Source organism: Pseudophryne corroboree, chromosome 11 (assembly GCF_028390025.1).
Source record: "Pseudophryne corroboree isolate aPseCor3 chromosome 11, aPseCor3.hap2, whole genome shotgun sequence".
Lineage (NCBI taxonomy): Eukaryota > Metazoa > Chordata > Amphibia > Anura > Myobatrachidae > Pseudophryne > Pseudophryne corroboree.
The window spans coordinates 168,562,762-168,578,050 of record NC_086454.1 but is presented as its reverse complement, the minus strand read 5'-3'; the positions used below and the strand labels follow the sequence as shown (position 1 = coordinate 168,578,050).

The window sequence follows — 15,289 nt, the reverse complement described above, 5'->3', positions numbered from 1 at the left end:
ATTAGAGTGGAGTGGTTACCAATACACCAAGAAACCACATTCATTAGGGAACATCTAAACATTTTTTTCTAAAATGTTAGATTCTTAGAAGACACATTTTATTGAAGTTATTGTGCATATATTAACATCAATGCTTATTTGGATTACACAGTAAAATTCATATAATTACAAACATTTCTATAACTACCTTTTTTAGATTTTAGTACATTTTTACAATAATCAGTGATTTTTAAAAAAAAATGTATTATATGTATAAAAAAAGAAAAGTTTTTGTCAATCAAGGACTTAAACTGAAGGTACTAAAATGCACCTGGTCCCACCGAGGTTTGAACTCAATTTACTGGATTCAGAGTACAGAGTGCTAACCATAACACCATGGAATCTCCCTTCTAATAACACATATAAAACTTTCTCTCAGAGTGTAAGATCTTTATTTCTACAAGATACAGAAATATTCATTCAGAGAGATATGTACTACATTGTATTTACAAATAAAACCATTAGGACCTACCAATTTGTATATACAGATTATTAGTTTCAGAGTCCAGAATTGTTGACAGTACACCATGAAAGCTCATTCATATGGTGGCATGTAAAAAATGTTCTCACAGTGTAAGATTCTTAGAGGTTACATTTTATTGGAATTATATTACCGATAAACCTGTCTCTCAGTGTGTATGATTCTTAATTTATGCAATTTATAGATATTTTCTTTCTCAGAGATATGAACTGCATAATACAGTACTTACAAAAAAACAATAGGACCTACCAAGATGTAAATACAAATCATGGATTCAGAGTCCAAAATGGTTACAAATACACCAGGAAACCTCATTCATGAGGAAGCATTTAAACAGTTTTTATTAGAATGTACTCTCAGAGAAATATAAACTGAACGGTACTTACAAAAAACCAATAGGACCTACCAAGATTTAAATACAGATCACTGGATTCAAAGATCAGAGTGGTTACCAATACACCAAGAAACTTCATTCATGAGGGAGAGCTAAACATTTTTTTTTAAAATGTTAGATTCTTAGAAGACACATTTTATTGCAATTATTGTACATATATTTACATCAACGCTTATTTGGGTAATATAGTAAAATTCATATAATTACATACATTTCTATAACTACCTTTTTCTAGCTTTTAGTACATATTTACAACAATCAGTGATTTAAAAAAATTATTATATGTATGAAAAAGAAGACTTTCTGTCAATCAAGAACTTAAACTGAAGGTACTAAAACACATCAGGTCCCACCGAGATTTGAACTCAGATCGCTGGATTCAGAGCCCAGAGTGCTAACCATTACACCATGGAAACTCTCTTCTAACACAACATATACAACTTTCTCTTAGAGTGTGAGATCTTATTTTCTACAAGTTACAGGAATAATAATCAGAGAGACAAGTATTACATTGTATTTAAAAAAAAAAAAGCCATTAGGACCTACCAAATTTTTATACAGATTATAGGTTTCAGAGTCCAGAATTGTTAACAGCACACAATGAAACCTCATTCATATGGTAGCATGTACATTTTTTGTCAGAGTATAAGATTCTTAGTGGATACATTTTATTGGAATTAAATGACAGATAAACCTGTCTCTCAGTGTGTAAGATTCTTAATTTATGCAATTTATAGATATTTTCTTTCTCAGAGATATTAACTGTATTGTACTTACAACAAAACCAATAGAACCTACCAAGATGTAAATATAGATCATGGATTCAGAGTCCAAAATGTTTACCAATATACCATGAAACCTCATCCATTAGGGAGCATCTAAATATTTTTATAAGAATGTACTCTCAGAGAGATATGAACTGAATGGTACTTACAAAAAACCAATAGGACCTACCAAGATTTAAATACAGATCACTGTATTCAAAGATCAGAGTGGAGTGGTTACCAATACACCAAGAAACCACATTCATTTGGGAACATCTAAACATTTTTTTCTAAAATGTTAGATTCTTAGAAGACACATTTTATTGAAGTTATTGTACATATATTAACATCAATGCTTATTTGGATTACACAGTAAAATTCATATAATTACAAACATTTCTATAACTACCTTTTTTTAGATTTTAGTACATTTTTACAATAATCAGTGATTTTAAAAAAAATTATTATATGTATAAAAAAGAAAAGTTTTTGTCAATCAAGGAATTAAACTTTGTACTAAAATGCACCTGGTCCCACCGAGATTTGAACTCAATTTACTAGATTCAGAGTACAGAGTGCTAACCATAACACCATGGAATATCCCTTCTAATAACAAATATAAAACTTTATCTCAGAGTGTAAGATCTTTATTTCTACAAGATACAGAAATATTCATTCAGAGAGATATGTACTACATTGTATTTACAAATAAAACCATTAGGACCTACCAATTTGTATATACAGATTATTAGTTTCAGAGTCCAGAATTGTTAACAGTACACCATGAAAGCTCATTCATATGGTGGCATGTAAAAAATGTTCTCACTGTGTAAGATTCTTAGAGGTTACATTTTATTGGAATTATATTACCGATAAACCTGTCTCTCAGTGTGTATGATTCTTAATTTATGCAATTTATAGATATTTTCTTTCTCAGAGATATGAACTGCATAATACTTACAAAAAAACAATAGGACCTACCAAGATGTAAATACAAATCATGGATTCAGAGTCCAAAATGGTTACAAATACACCAGGAAACCTCATTCATGAGGAAGCATTTAAACAGTTTTTATTAGAATGTACTCTCAGAGAAATATAAACTGAACGGTACTTACAAAAAAACAATAGGACCTACCAAGATTTAAATACAGATCACTGGATTCAAAGATCCGAGTGGTTACCAATACACCAAGAAACTTCATTCATGAGGGAGAGCTAAACATTTTTTTCTAAAATGTTAGATTCTTAGAAGACACATTTTATTGCAATTATTGTACATATATTTACATCAACGCTTATTTAGGTTATATAGTAAAATTCATATAATTACATACATTTCTATAACTACCTTTTTTTAACTTTTAGTACATATTTACAAAAATCAGTGATTTAAAAAAATTATTATATGTATGAAAAAGAACACTTTCTGTCAATCAAGAAATTAAGCTGAAGGTACTAAAACACATGAGGTCCCACCGAGATTTGAACTCGGATAGCTGGATTCAGAGTCCAGAGTGCTAACCATTACTCCATGGAACCTCTCTTCTAACACAACATATACAAATTTCTCTTAGAGTGTGAGATCTTATTTTCTACAAGTTACAGGAATAATAATCAGAGAGATAAGTATTACATTGTATTTACAAAAAAAAGCGATTAGGACCTACCAAATTTTTATACAGATTATAGGTTTCAGAGTCCAGAATTGTTAACAGCACACAATGAAACCTCATTCATATGGTAGCATGTACATTTTTTGTCAGAGTATAAGATTCTTAGTGGATACATTTTATTGGAATTAAATGACAGATAAACCTGTCTCTCAGTGTGTAAGATTCTTAATTTATGCAATTTATAGATATTTTCTTTCTCAGAGATATTAACTGTATTGTACTTACAACAAAACCAATAGAACCTACCAAGATGTAAATATAGATCATGGATTCAGAGTTCAAAATGTTTACCAATATACCATGAAACATCATCCATTAGGGAGCATCTAAATATTTTTATAAGAATGTACTCTCAGAGAGATATGAACTGAATGGTACTTACAAAAAACCAATAGGACCTACCAAGATTTAAATACAGATCACTGTATTCAAAGATCAGAGTGGAGTGGTTACCAATACACCAAGAAACCACATTCATTAGGGAACATCTAAACATTTTTTTCTAAAATGTTAGATTCTTAGAAGACACATTTTATTGAAGTTATTGTACATATATTAACATCAATGCTTATTTGGATTACACAGTAAAATTGATATAATTACAAACATTTCTATAACTACCTTTTTTTTAGATTTTAGTACATTTTTACAATAATCAGTAATTTTAAAAAATGTATTATATGTATAAAAAAGAAAAAAATTTGTCAATCAAGGAATTAGACTTTGTACGAAAATGCACCTGGTCCCACCGAGATTTGAACTCAATTTACTGGATTCAGAGTACAGAGTGCTAACCATAACACCATGGAATATCCCTTCTAATAACACATATAAAACTTTCTCTCAGAGTGTAAGATCTTTATTTCTACAAGATACAGAAATATTCATTCAGAGAGATATGTACTACATTGTATTTACAAATAAAACCATTAGGACCTACCAATTTGTATATACAGATTATTAGTTTCAGAGTCCAGAATTGTTAACAGTACACCATGAAAGCTCATTCATATGGTGGCATGTAAAAAATGTTCTCACAGTGTAAGATTCTTAGAGGTTACATTTTATTGGAATTATATTACCGATAAACCTGTCTCTCAGTGTGTATGGTTCTTAATTTATGCAATTTATAGATATTTTCTTTCTCAGAGATATGAACTGCATAATACTTACAAAAAAACAATAGGACCTACCAAGATGTAAAAACAAATCATGGATTCAGAGTCCAAAATGGTTACAAATACACCAGGAAACCTCATTCATGAGGAAGCATTTAAACAGTTTTTATTAGAATGTACTCTCAGAGAAATATAAACTGAACGGTACTTACAAAAAACCAATAGGACCTACCAAGATTTAAATACAGATCACTGGATTCAAAGATCAGAGTGGTTACCAATACACCAAGAAACTTCATTCATGAGGGAGAGCTAAACATTTTTTTCTAAAATGTTAGATTCTTAGAAGACACATTTTATTGCAATTATTGTACATATATTTACATCAACGCTTATTTAGGTTATATAGTAAAATTCATATAATTACATACATTTCTATAACTACCTTTTTTTTAGCTTTTAGTACATATTTACAAAAATCAGTGATTTAAAAAAATTATTATATGTATGAAAAAGAAGACTTTCTGTCAATCAAGAAATTAAACTGAAGGTACTAAAACACTTTACAAAAATCAGTGATTTAAAACAATTATAATATGTATGAAAAAGAAGACTTTCTGTCAATCAAGAATTTAAACTGAAGGTCCCACCGAGATTTGAACTAGGATCGCTGGATTCAGAGTCCAGAGTGCTAACCATTACACCATGGAACCCCTCTTTAACACCACATATACAACTTTCTCTTAGAGTGTGAGATCTTATTTTCTACAAGTTGCAGGAATAATAATAAGAGAGATAAGTATTACATTGTATTTACAAAAAAAGCCATTAGGACCTACCAAATTTTTATACAGATTATAGGTTTCAGAGTCCAGAATTGTTAACAGTACACAATGAAACCTCATTCATATGGTAGCATGTACATTTTTTGTCAGAGTATAAGATTCTTAGTGGATACATTTTATTGGAATTAAATGACAGATAAACCTGTCTCTCAGTGTGTAAGATTCTTAATTTATGCAATTTATAGATATTTTCTTTATCAGAGATATTAACTGTATTGTACTTACAACAAACCCAATAAACCCTACCAAGATGTAAATATAGATCATGGATTCAGAGTCCAAAATGTTTACCAATACACCATGAAACCTCATCCATTAGGGAGCATCTAAATATTTTTATAAGAATGTACTCTCAGAGAGATATGAACTGAATGGTACTTACAAAAAACCAATAGGACCTACCAAGATTTAAATACATATCACTGTATTCAAAGATCAGAGTGGAGTGGTTACCAATACACCAAGAAACCACATTCATTAGGGAACATCTAAACATTTTTTTCTAAAATGTTAGTTTCTTAGAAGACACAATTTATTGAAGTTATTGTACATATATTAACATCAATGCTTATTTGGATTACACAGTAAAATTCATATAATTATAAACATTTCTATAACTACATTTTTTTAGATTTTAGTACATATTTACAATAATCAGTTATTTAAAAAATGTATTATATGTATAAAAAAGAAAAGTTTTTGTCAAGGACTTAAACTGAAGGTACTAAAATGCACCTGGTCCCACCGAGATTTGAACTCAATTTACTGGATTCAGAGTACAGAGTGCTAACCATAACACCATGGAATCTCCCTTCTAATAACACGTATAAAACTTTCTCTCAGAGTGTAAGATCTTAATTTCTACAAGATACAGAAATATTCATTCAGAGAGATATGTACTACATTGTATTTACAAATAAAACCATTAGGACCTACCAATTTGTATATACAGATTATTGGTTTCAGAGTCCAGAATTGTTAACAGTACACCATGAAAGCTCATTCATATGGTGGCATGTAAAAAAAATTCTCACAGTGTAAGATTCTTAGAGGTTACATTTTATTGGAATTATATTACAGATAAACCTGTCTCTCAGTGTGTATGATTCTTAATTTATGCAATTTATAGATATTTTCTTTCTCAGAGATATGAACTGCATAATACTTGCAAAGAAACAATAGGACCTACCAAGATGTAAATACAAATCATGGATTCAGAGTCCAAAATGGTTACAAATACACCAGGAAACCTCATTCATGAGGAAGCATTTAAACAGTTTTTATTAGAATGTACTCTCAGAGAAATATAAACTGAACGGTACTTACAAAAAACCAATAGGACCTACCAAGATTTAAATACAGATCACTGGATTCAAAGATCAGAGTGGTTACCAATACACCAAGAAACTTCATTCATGAGGGAGAGCTAAACATTTTTTTCTAAAATGTTAAATTCTTAGAAGACACATTTTATTGCAATTATTGTACATATATTTACATCAACGCTTATTTGGGTTATATAGTAAAATTCATATAATTACATACAGTTCTATAACTACCTTTTTTAGCTTTTCGTACATATTTACAAAAATCAGTGATTTAAAAAAATTATTATATATGTATGAAAAAGAAGACTTTCTGTCAATCAAGAACTTAAACTGAAGGTACTAAAACACATCAGGTCCCACCGAGATTTGAACTCGGATCGCTGGATTCAGATAAACCTGTCTCTCAGTGTGTAAGATACTTAATTTATGCAATTTATAGATATTTTCTTTCTCAGAGATATTAACTGTATTGTACTTACAACAAAACCAATAGAACCTACCAAGATGTAAATATAGATCATGGATTCAGAGTCCAAATGTTTACCAATATACCATGAAACCTCATCCATTAGGGAGCATCTAAATATTTTTATAAGAATGTACTCTCAGAGAGATATGAACTGAATGGTACTTACAAAAAACCAATAGGACCTATCAAGATTTAAATACAGATCACTGTATTCAAAGATCAGAGTGGAGTGGTTACCAATACACCAAGAAACCACATTCATTAGGGAATATCTAAACATTTTTTTTCTAAAATGTTAGATTCTTAGAAGACACATTTTATTGAAGTTATTGTACATATATTAACATCAATGCTTATTTAGATTACACAGTAAAATTCATATAATTACAAACATTTCTATAACTACCTTTTTTTTAGATTTTAGTACATTTTTACGATAATCAGTGATTTTAAAAAAATGTATTATATGTATAAAAAAGAAAAGTTTTTGTCAATCAAGGACTTAAATTTTTTTACTAAAATGCACCTGGTCCCACCGAGATTTGAACTCAATTTACTGGATTCAGAGTACAGAGTGCTAACTATAACACCATGGAATCTCCCTTCTAATAACACATATAAAACTTTCTCTCAGAGTGTAAGATCTTTATTTCTACAAGATACAGAAATATTCATTTAGAGAGATATGTACTACATTGTATTTACAAATAAAACCATTAGGACCTACCAATTTGTATATACAGATTATTAGTTTCAGAGTCCAGAATTGTTAACAGTACACCATGAAAGCTCATTCATATGGTGGCATGTAAAAAATGTTCTCACAGTGTAAGATTCTCAGAGGTTACATTTTATTGGAATTATATTACCGATAAACCTGTCTCTCAGTGTGTATGATTCTTAATTTATGCAATTTATAGATATTTTCTTTCTCAGAGAAATGAACTGTATAATACTTACAAAAAAACAATAGGACCTACCAAGATGTAAATACAAATCATGGATTCAGAGTCCAAAATGGTTACAAATACACCAGGAAACCTCATTCATGAGGAAGCATTTAAACAGTTTTTATTAGAATGTACTCTCAGAGAAATATAAACTGAACGGTACTTACAAAAAACCAATAGGACCTACCAAGATTTAAATACAGATCACTGGATTCAAAGATCAGAGTGGTTACCAATACACCAAGAAACTTCATTCATGAGGGAGAGCTAAACATTTTTTTCTAAAATGTTAGATTCTTAGAAGTCACATTTTATTACAATTATTGTACATATATTTACATCAACGCTTATTTGGGTTATATAGTAAAATTCATATAATTACATCCATTTCTATAACTACCTTTTTTAGCTTTTCGTACATATTTACAAAAATCAGTGATTTAAAAAAATTATCATATGTATGAAAAAGAAGACTTTCTGTCAATCAAGTACTTAAACGGAAGGTACTAAAACACATCAGGTCCCACTGAGATTTGAACTCGGATAGCTGGATTCAGAGTCCAAAGTGCTAACCATTACACCATGGAACCTCTCTTCTAACACAACATATACAACTTTCTCTTAGAGTGTGAGCTCTTATTTTCTACAAGTTACAGGAATAATAATCAGAGAGATAAGTATTACATTGTATTTACAAAAAAAAGCCATTAGGACCTACCAAATTTTTATACAGATTATAGGTTTCAGAGTCCAGAATTGTTAACAGTACACCATGAAACCTCATTCCTATGGTAGCATGCACATTTTTTGTCAGAGTATAAGATTCTTAGTGGATACATTTTATTGGAATTAAATGACAGATAAACCTGTCTCTCAGTGTGTAAGATTCTTAATTTATGCAATTTATAGATATTTTCTTTCTCAGAGATATTAACTGTATTGTACTTACAACAAAACCAATAGAACCTACCAAGATGTAAATATAGATCATGGATTCAGAGTCCAAAATGTTTACCAATATACCATGAAACCTCATCCATTAGGGATCATCTAAATATTTTTATAAGAATGTACTCTCAGAGAGATATGAACTGAATGGTACTTACAAAAAACCAATAGGACCTACCAAGATTTAAATACAGATCACTGTATTCAAAGATCAGAGTGGAGTGGTTACCAATACACCAAGAAACCACATTCATTAGGGAACATCTAAACATTTTTTTCTAAAATGTTAGATTCTTAGAAGACACATTTTATTGAAGTTATTGTACATATATTAACATCAATGCTTATTTGGATTACACAGTAAAATTCATATAATTACAAACATTTCTATAACTACCTTTTTTTTAGATTTTAGTACATTTTTACAATAATCAGTGATTTTAAAAAAATGTATTATATGTATAAAAAATAAAAGTTTTTGTCAATCAAGGACTTAAACTGAAGGTACTAAAATGCACCTGGTCCCACCGAGATTTGAACTCAACTTACTGGATTCAGAGTACAGAGTGCTAACCATAACACCATGGAATCTCCCTTCTAATAACACATATAAAACTTTCTCTCAGAGTGTAAGATCTTTATTTCTACAAGATACAGAAATATTCATTCAGAGAGATATGTACTACATTGTATTTACAAATAAAACCATTAGGACCTACCAATTTGTATATACAGATTATTAGTTTCAGAGTCCAGAATTGTTAACAGTACACCATGAAAGCTCATTCATATGGTGGCATGTAAAAAATGTTCTCACAGTGTAAGATTCTCAGAGGTTACATTTTATTGGAATTATATTACAGATAAACCTGTCTCTCAGTGTGTATGATTCTTAATTTATGCAATTTATAGATATTTTCTTTCTCAGAGATATGAACTGCATAATACTTACAAAGAAACAATAGGACCTACCAAGATGTAAATACAAATCATGGATTCAGAGTCCAAAATGGTTACAAATACACCAGGAAACCTCATTCATGAGGAAGCATTTAAACAGTTTTTATTAGAATGTACTCTCAGAGAAATATAAACTGAACGGTACTTACAAAAAACCAATAGGACCTACCAAGATTTAAATACAGATCACTGGATTCAAAGATCAGAGTGGTTACCAATACACCAAGAAACTTCATTCATGAGGGAGAGCTAAACATTTGTTTCTAAAATGTTAGATTCTTAGAAGACACATTTTATTGCAATTATTGTACATATATTTACATCAACGCTTATTTGGGTTATATAGTAAAATTCATATAATTACATACATTTCTATAACTATCTTTTTTTAGTTTTTAGTACATATTTACAAAAATCAGTGATTTAAAAACATTTATTATATGTATGAAAAAGAAGACTTTCTGTTAATCAAGAACTTAAACTTTGTACTAAAGCACATCAGGTCCCACCGAGATTTGAACTAGGATCGCTGGATTCGGAGTCCAGAGTGCTAACCATTACACCATGGAACCCCTCTTTAACACCACATATACAACTTTTTCTTAGAGTGTGAGATCTTATTTTCTACAAGTTGCAGGAATAATAATCAGAGAGATAAGTATTACATTGTAATTACAAAAAAAAGCAATTTGGACCTACCAAATTTTTATACAGATTATAGGTTTAAGAGTCCAGAATTGTTAACAGTACACAATGAAACCTCATTCATATGGTAGCATGTACATTTTTGGTCAGAGTATAAGATTCTTAGTGGATACATTTTATTGGAATTAAATAACAGATAAACCTGTCTCTCAGTGTGTAGGATTCTTAATTTATGCAATTTATAGATATTTTCTTTCTCAGAGATATTAACTGTATTGTACTTACAACAAAACCAATATAACCTACCAAGATGTAAATATAGATCATGGATTCAGAGTCCAAAATGTTTACCAATACACTATGAAACCTCATCCATTAGGGAGCATCTAAATATTTTTATAAGAATGTACTCTCAGAGAGATATGAACTGAATGGTACTTACAAAAAACCAATAGGACCTACCAAGATTTAAATACAGATCACTATATTCAAAGATCAGAGTGGAGTTGTTACCAATACACCAAGAAACCACATTCATTAGGGAACATCTAAACATTTTTTTCTAAAATGTTAGATTCTTAGAAGACACATTTTATTGAAGTTATTGTTCATATATTAACATCAATGCTTATTTGGATTACACAGTAAAATTCATATAATTTCAAACATTTCTATAACTTCCTTTTTTAGATTTTAGTACATATTTACAATAATAAGTTATTTAAGATATGTATTATATGTATAAAAAAGAAAAGTTTTTGTCAAGGACTTAAACTGAAGGTACTAAAATGCACCTGGTCCCACCGAAATTTGAACTCAATTTACTGGATTAAGAGTACAGAGTGCTAACCATAACACCATGGAATCTCCCTTCTAATAACACATATAAAACTTTCTCTCACAGTGTAAAATCTTAATTTCTACAAGATACAGAAATATTCATTCAGAGAGATATGTACTACATTGTATTTACAAATAAAACCATTAGGACCTACCAATTTGTATATACAGATTATTGGTTTCAGAGTCCAGAATTGTTAACAGTACACCATGAAAGCTCATTCATATGGTGGCATGTAAAAAAAATTCTCACAGTGTAAGATTTTTAGAGGTTACATTTTATTGGAATTATATTACAGATAAACCTGTCTCTCAGTGTGTATGATTCTTAATTTATGCAATTTATAGATATTTTCTTTCTCAGAGATATGAACTGCATAATACTTACAAAAAAACAATAGGACCTACCAAGATGTAAATACAAATCATGGATTCAGAGTCCAACATGGTTACAAATACACCAGGAAACCTCATTCATGAGGAAGCATTTAAACAGTTTTTATTAGAATGTACTCTCAGAGAAATATAAACTGAACGGTACTTACAAAAAACCAATAGGACCTACCAAGATTTAAATACAGATCACTGGATTCAAAGATCAGAGTGGTTACCAATACACCAAAAACCTCATTCATGAGGGAGAGCTAAACATTTTTTTCTAAAATGTTAGATTCTTAGAAGACACATTTTATTACAATTATTGTACATATATTTACATCAACGCTTATTTGGGTTATATAGTAAAATTCATATAATTACATACATTTCTATAACTACCTTTTTGTACATATTTACAAAAATCAGTGATTTAAAACAATTATAATATGTATGAAAAAGAAGACTTTCTGTCAATCAAGAATTTAAACTGAAGGTACTAAAACACATCAGGTCCCACCGAGATTTGAACTAGGATCGCAGGATTCAGAGCCCAGCGTGCTAACCATTACACCATGAAACCTCTCTTCTAACACAACATATACAACTTTCTCTTAGAGTGTGAGATCTTATTTTCTACAAGTTGCAGGAATAATAATCAGAGAGATAAGTATTACATTGTATTTACAAAAAAAGCCATTAGGACCTACCAAATTTTTAATACAGATTATAGGTTTCAGAGTCCAGAATTGTTAACAGTACACAATGAAACCTCATTCATATGGTAGCATGTACATTTTTTGTCAGAGTATAAGATTCTTAGTGGATACATTTTATTGGAATTAAATGACAGATAAACCTGTCTCTCAGTGTGTAAGATTCTTAATTTATGCAATTTATAGATATTTTCTTTATCAGAGATATTAACTGTATTGTACTTACAACAAAACCAATAAACCCTACCAAGATGTAAATATAGATCATGGATTCAGAGTCCAAAATGTTTACCAATACACCATGAAACCTCATCCATTAGGGAGCATCTAAATATTTTTATAAGAATGTACTCTCAGAGAGATATGAACTGAATGGTACTTACAAAAAACCAATAGGACCTACCAAGATTTAAATACATATCACTGTATTCAAAGATCAGAGTGGAGTTGTTACCAATACACCAAGAAACCACATTCATTAGGGAACATCTAAACATTTTTTTCTAAAATGTTAGATTCTTAGAAGACACATTTTATTGAAGTTATTGTACATATATTAACATCAATGCTTATTTGGATTACACAGTAAAATTCATATAATTACAAACATTTCTATAACTACCTTTTTTAGATTTGAGTACATATTTACAATAATAAGTTATTTAAGATATGTATTATATGTATAAAAAAGAAAAGTTTTTGTCATGGACTTAAACTGAAGGTACTAAAATGCACCTGGTCCCACCGAAATTTGAACTCAATTTACTGGATTAAGAGTACAGAGTGCTAACCATAACACCATGGAATCTCCCTTCTAATAACACATATAAAACTTTCTCTCACAGTGTAAAATCTTAATTTCTACAAGATACAGAAATATTCATTCAGAGAGATATGCACTACATTGTATTTACAAATAAAACCATTAGGACCTACCAATTTGTATATACAGATTATTGGTTTCAGAGTCCAGAATTGTTAACAGTACACCATGAAAGCTCATTCATATGGTGGCATGTAAAAAAAATTCTCACAGTGTAAGATTTTTAGAGGTTACATTTTATTGGAATTATATTACAGATAAACCTGTCTCTCAGTGTGTATGATTCTTAATTTATGCAATTTATAGATATTTTCTTTCTCAGAGATATGAACTGCATAATACTTACAAAAAAACAATAGGACCTACCAAGATGTAAATACAAATCATGGATTCAGAGTCCAACATGGTTACAAATACACCAGGAAACCTCATTCATGAGGAAGCATTTAAACAGTTTTTATTAGAATGTACTCTCAGAGAAATATAAACTGAACGGTACTTACAAAAAACCAATAGGACCTACCAAGATTTAAATACAGATCACTGGATTCAAAGACCAGAGTGGTTACCAATACACCAAAAACCTCATTCATGAGGGAGAGCTAAACATTTTTTTCTAAAATGTTAGATTCTTAGAAGACACATTTTATTACAATTATTGTACATATATTTACATCAACGCTTATTTGGGTAATATAGTAAAATTCATATAATTACATATATTTCTATAACTACCTTTTTGTACATATTTACAAAAATCAGTGATTTAAAACAATTATAATATGTATGAAAAAGAAGACTTTCTGTCAATCAAGAATTTAAACTGAAGGTACTAAAACACATCAGGTCCCACCGAGATTTGAACTAGGATCGCTGGATTCAGAGTCCAGAGTGCTAACCATTACACCATGGAACCCCTCTTTAATACCACATATACAACTTTCTCTTAGAGTGTGAGATCTTATTTTCTACAAGTTGCAGGAATAATAATCAGAGAGATAAGTATTACATTGTATTTACAAAAAAAGCCATTAGGACCTACCAAATTTTTATACAGATTATAGGTTTCAGAGTCCAGAATTGTTAACAGTACACAATGAAACCTCATTCATATGGTAGCATGTACATTTTTTGTCAGAGTATAAGATTCTTAGTGGATACATTTTATTGGAATTAAATGACAGATAAACCTGTCTCTCAGTGTGTAAGATTCTTAATTTATGCAATTTATAGATATTTTCTTTATCAGAGATATTAACTGTATTGTACTTACAACAAAACCAATTAACCCTACCAAGATGTAAATATAGATCATGGATTCAGAGTCCAAAATGTTTACCAATACACCATGAAACCTCATCCATTAGGGAGCATCTAAATATTTTTATAAGAATGTACTCTCAGAGAGATATGAACTGAATGGTACTTACAAAAAACCAATAGGACCTACCAAGATTTAAATACATATCACTGTATTCAAAGATCAGAGTGGAGTGGTTACCAATACACCAAGAAACCACATTCATTAGGGAACATCTAAACATTTTTTTCTAAAATGTTAGATTCTTAGAAGACACAATTTATTGAAGTTATTGTACATATATTAACATCAATGCTTATTTGGATTACACAGTAAAATTTATATAATTATAAACATTTCTATAACTACATTTTTTTAGATTTTAGTACATATTTACAATAATCAGTTATTTAAAAAATGTATTATATGTATAAAAAAGAAAAGTTTTTGTCAAGGACTTAAACTGAAGGTACTAAAATGCACCTGGTCCCACCGAGATTTGAACTCAATTTACTGGATTCAGAGTACAGAGTGCTAACCATAACACCATGGAATCTCCCTTCTAATAACACGTATAAAACTTTCTCTCAGAGTGTAAGATCTTAATTTCTACAAGAT

At 29.8% G+C, this 15,289-nt stretch overlaps 5 non-coding genes across 5 annotated transcripts; all 5 read right to left on the bottom strand.

Moving 5' to 3' along the window:
* Positions 1-3,148: 3,148 nt before the first annotated feature.
* On the bottom strand, positions 3,149-3,220 carry TRNAQ-CUG (transfer RNA glutamine (anticodon CUG)). The gene has a single exon. It is a non-coding gene; the product is annotated as a tRNA-Gln (tRNA).
* A 1,893-nt stretch (positions 3,221-5,113) lies between these two features.
* On the bottom strand, positions 5,114-5,185 carry TRNAQ-CUG (transfer RNA glutamine (anticodon CUG)). The gene has a single exon. It is a non-coding gene; the product is annotated as a tRNA-Gln (tRNA).
* A 3,397-nt stretch (positions 5,186-8,582) lies between these two features.
* On the bottom strand, positions 8,583-8,654 carry TRNAQ-CUG (transfer RNA glutamine (anticodon CUG)). The gene has a single exon. It is a non-coding gene; the product is annotated as a tRNA-Gln (tRNA).
* Positions 8,655-10,472: 1,818 nt separating this feature from the next.
* Positions 10,473-10,544, bottom strand: TRNAR-CCG (transfer RNA arginine (anticodon CCG)). Its single transcript has one exon. It is a non-coding gene; the product is annotated as a tRNA-Arg (tRNA).
* A 3,671-nt stretch (positions 10,545-14,215) lies between these two features.
* On the bottom strand, positions 14,216-14,287 carry TRNAQ-CUG (transfer RNA glutamine (anticodon CUG)). The gene has a single exon. It is a non-coding gene; the product is annotated as a tRNA-Gln (tRNA).
* Positions 14,288-15,289: the final 1,002 nt, after the last annotated feature.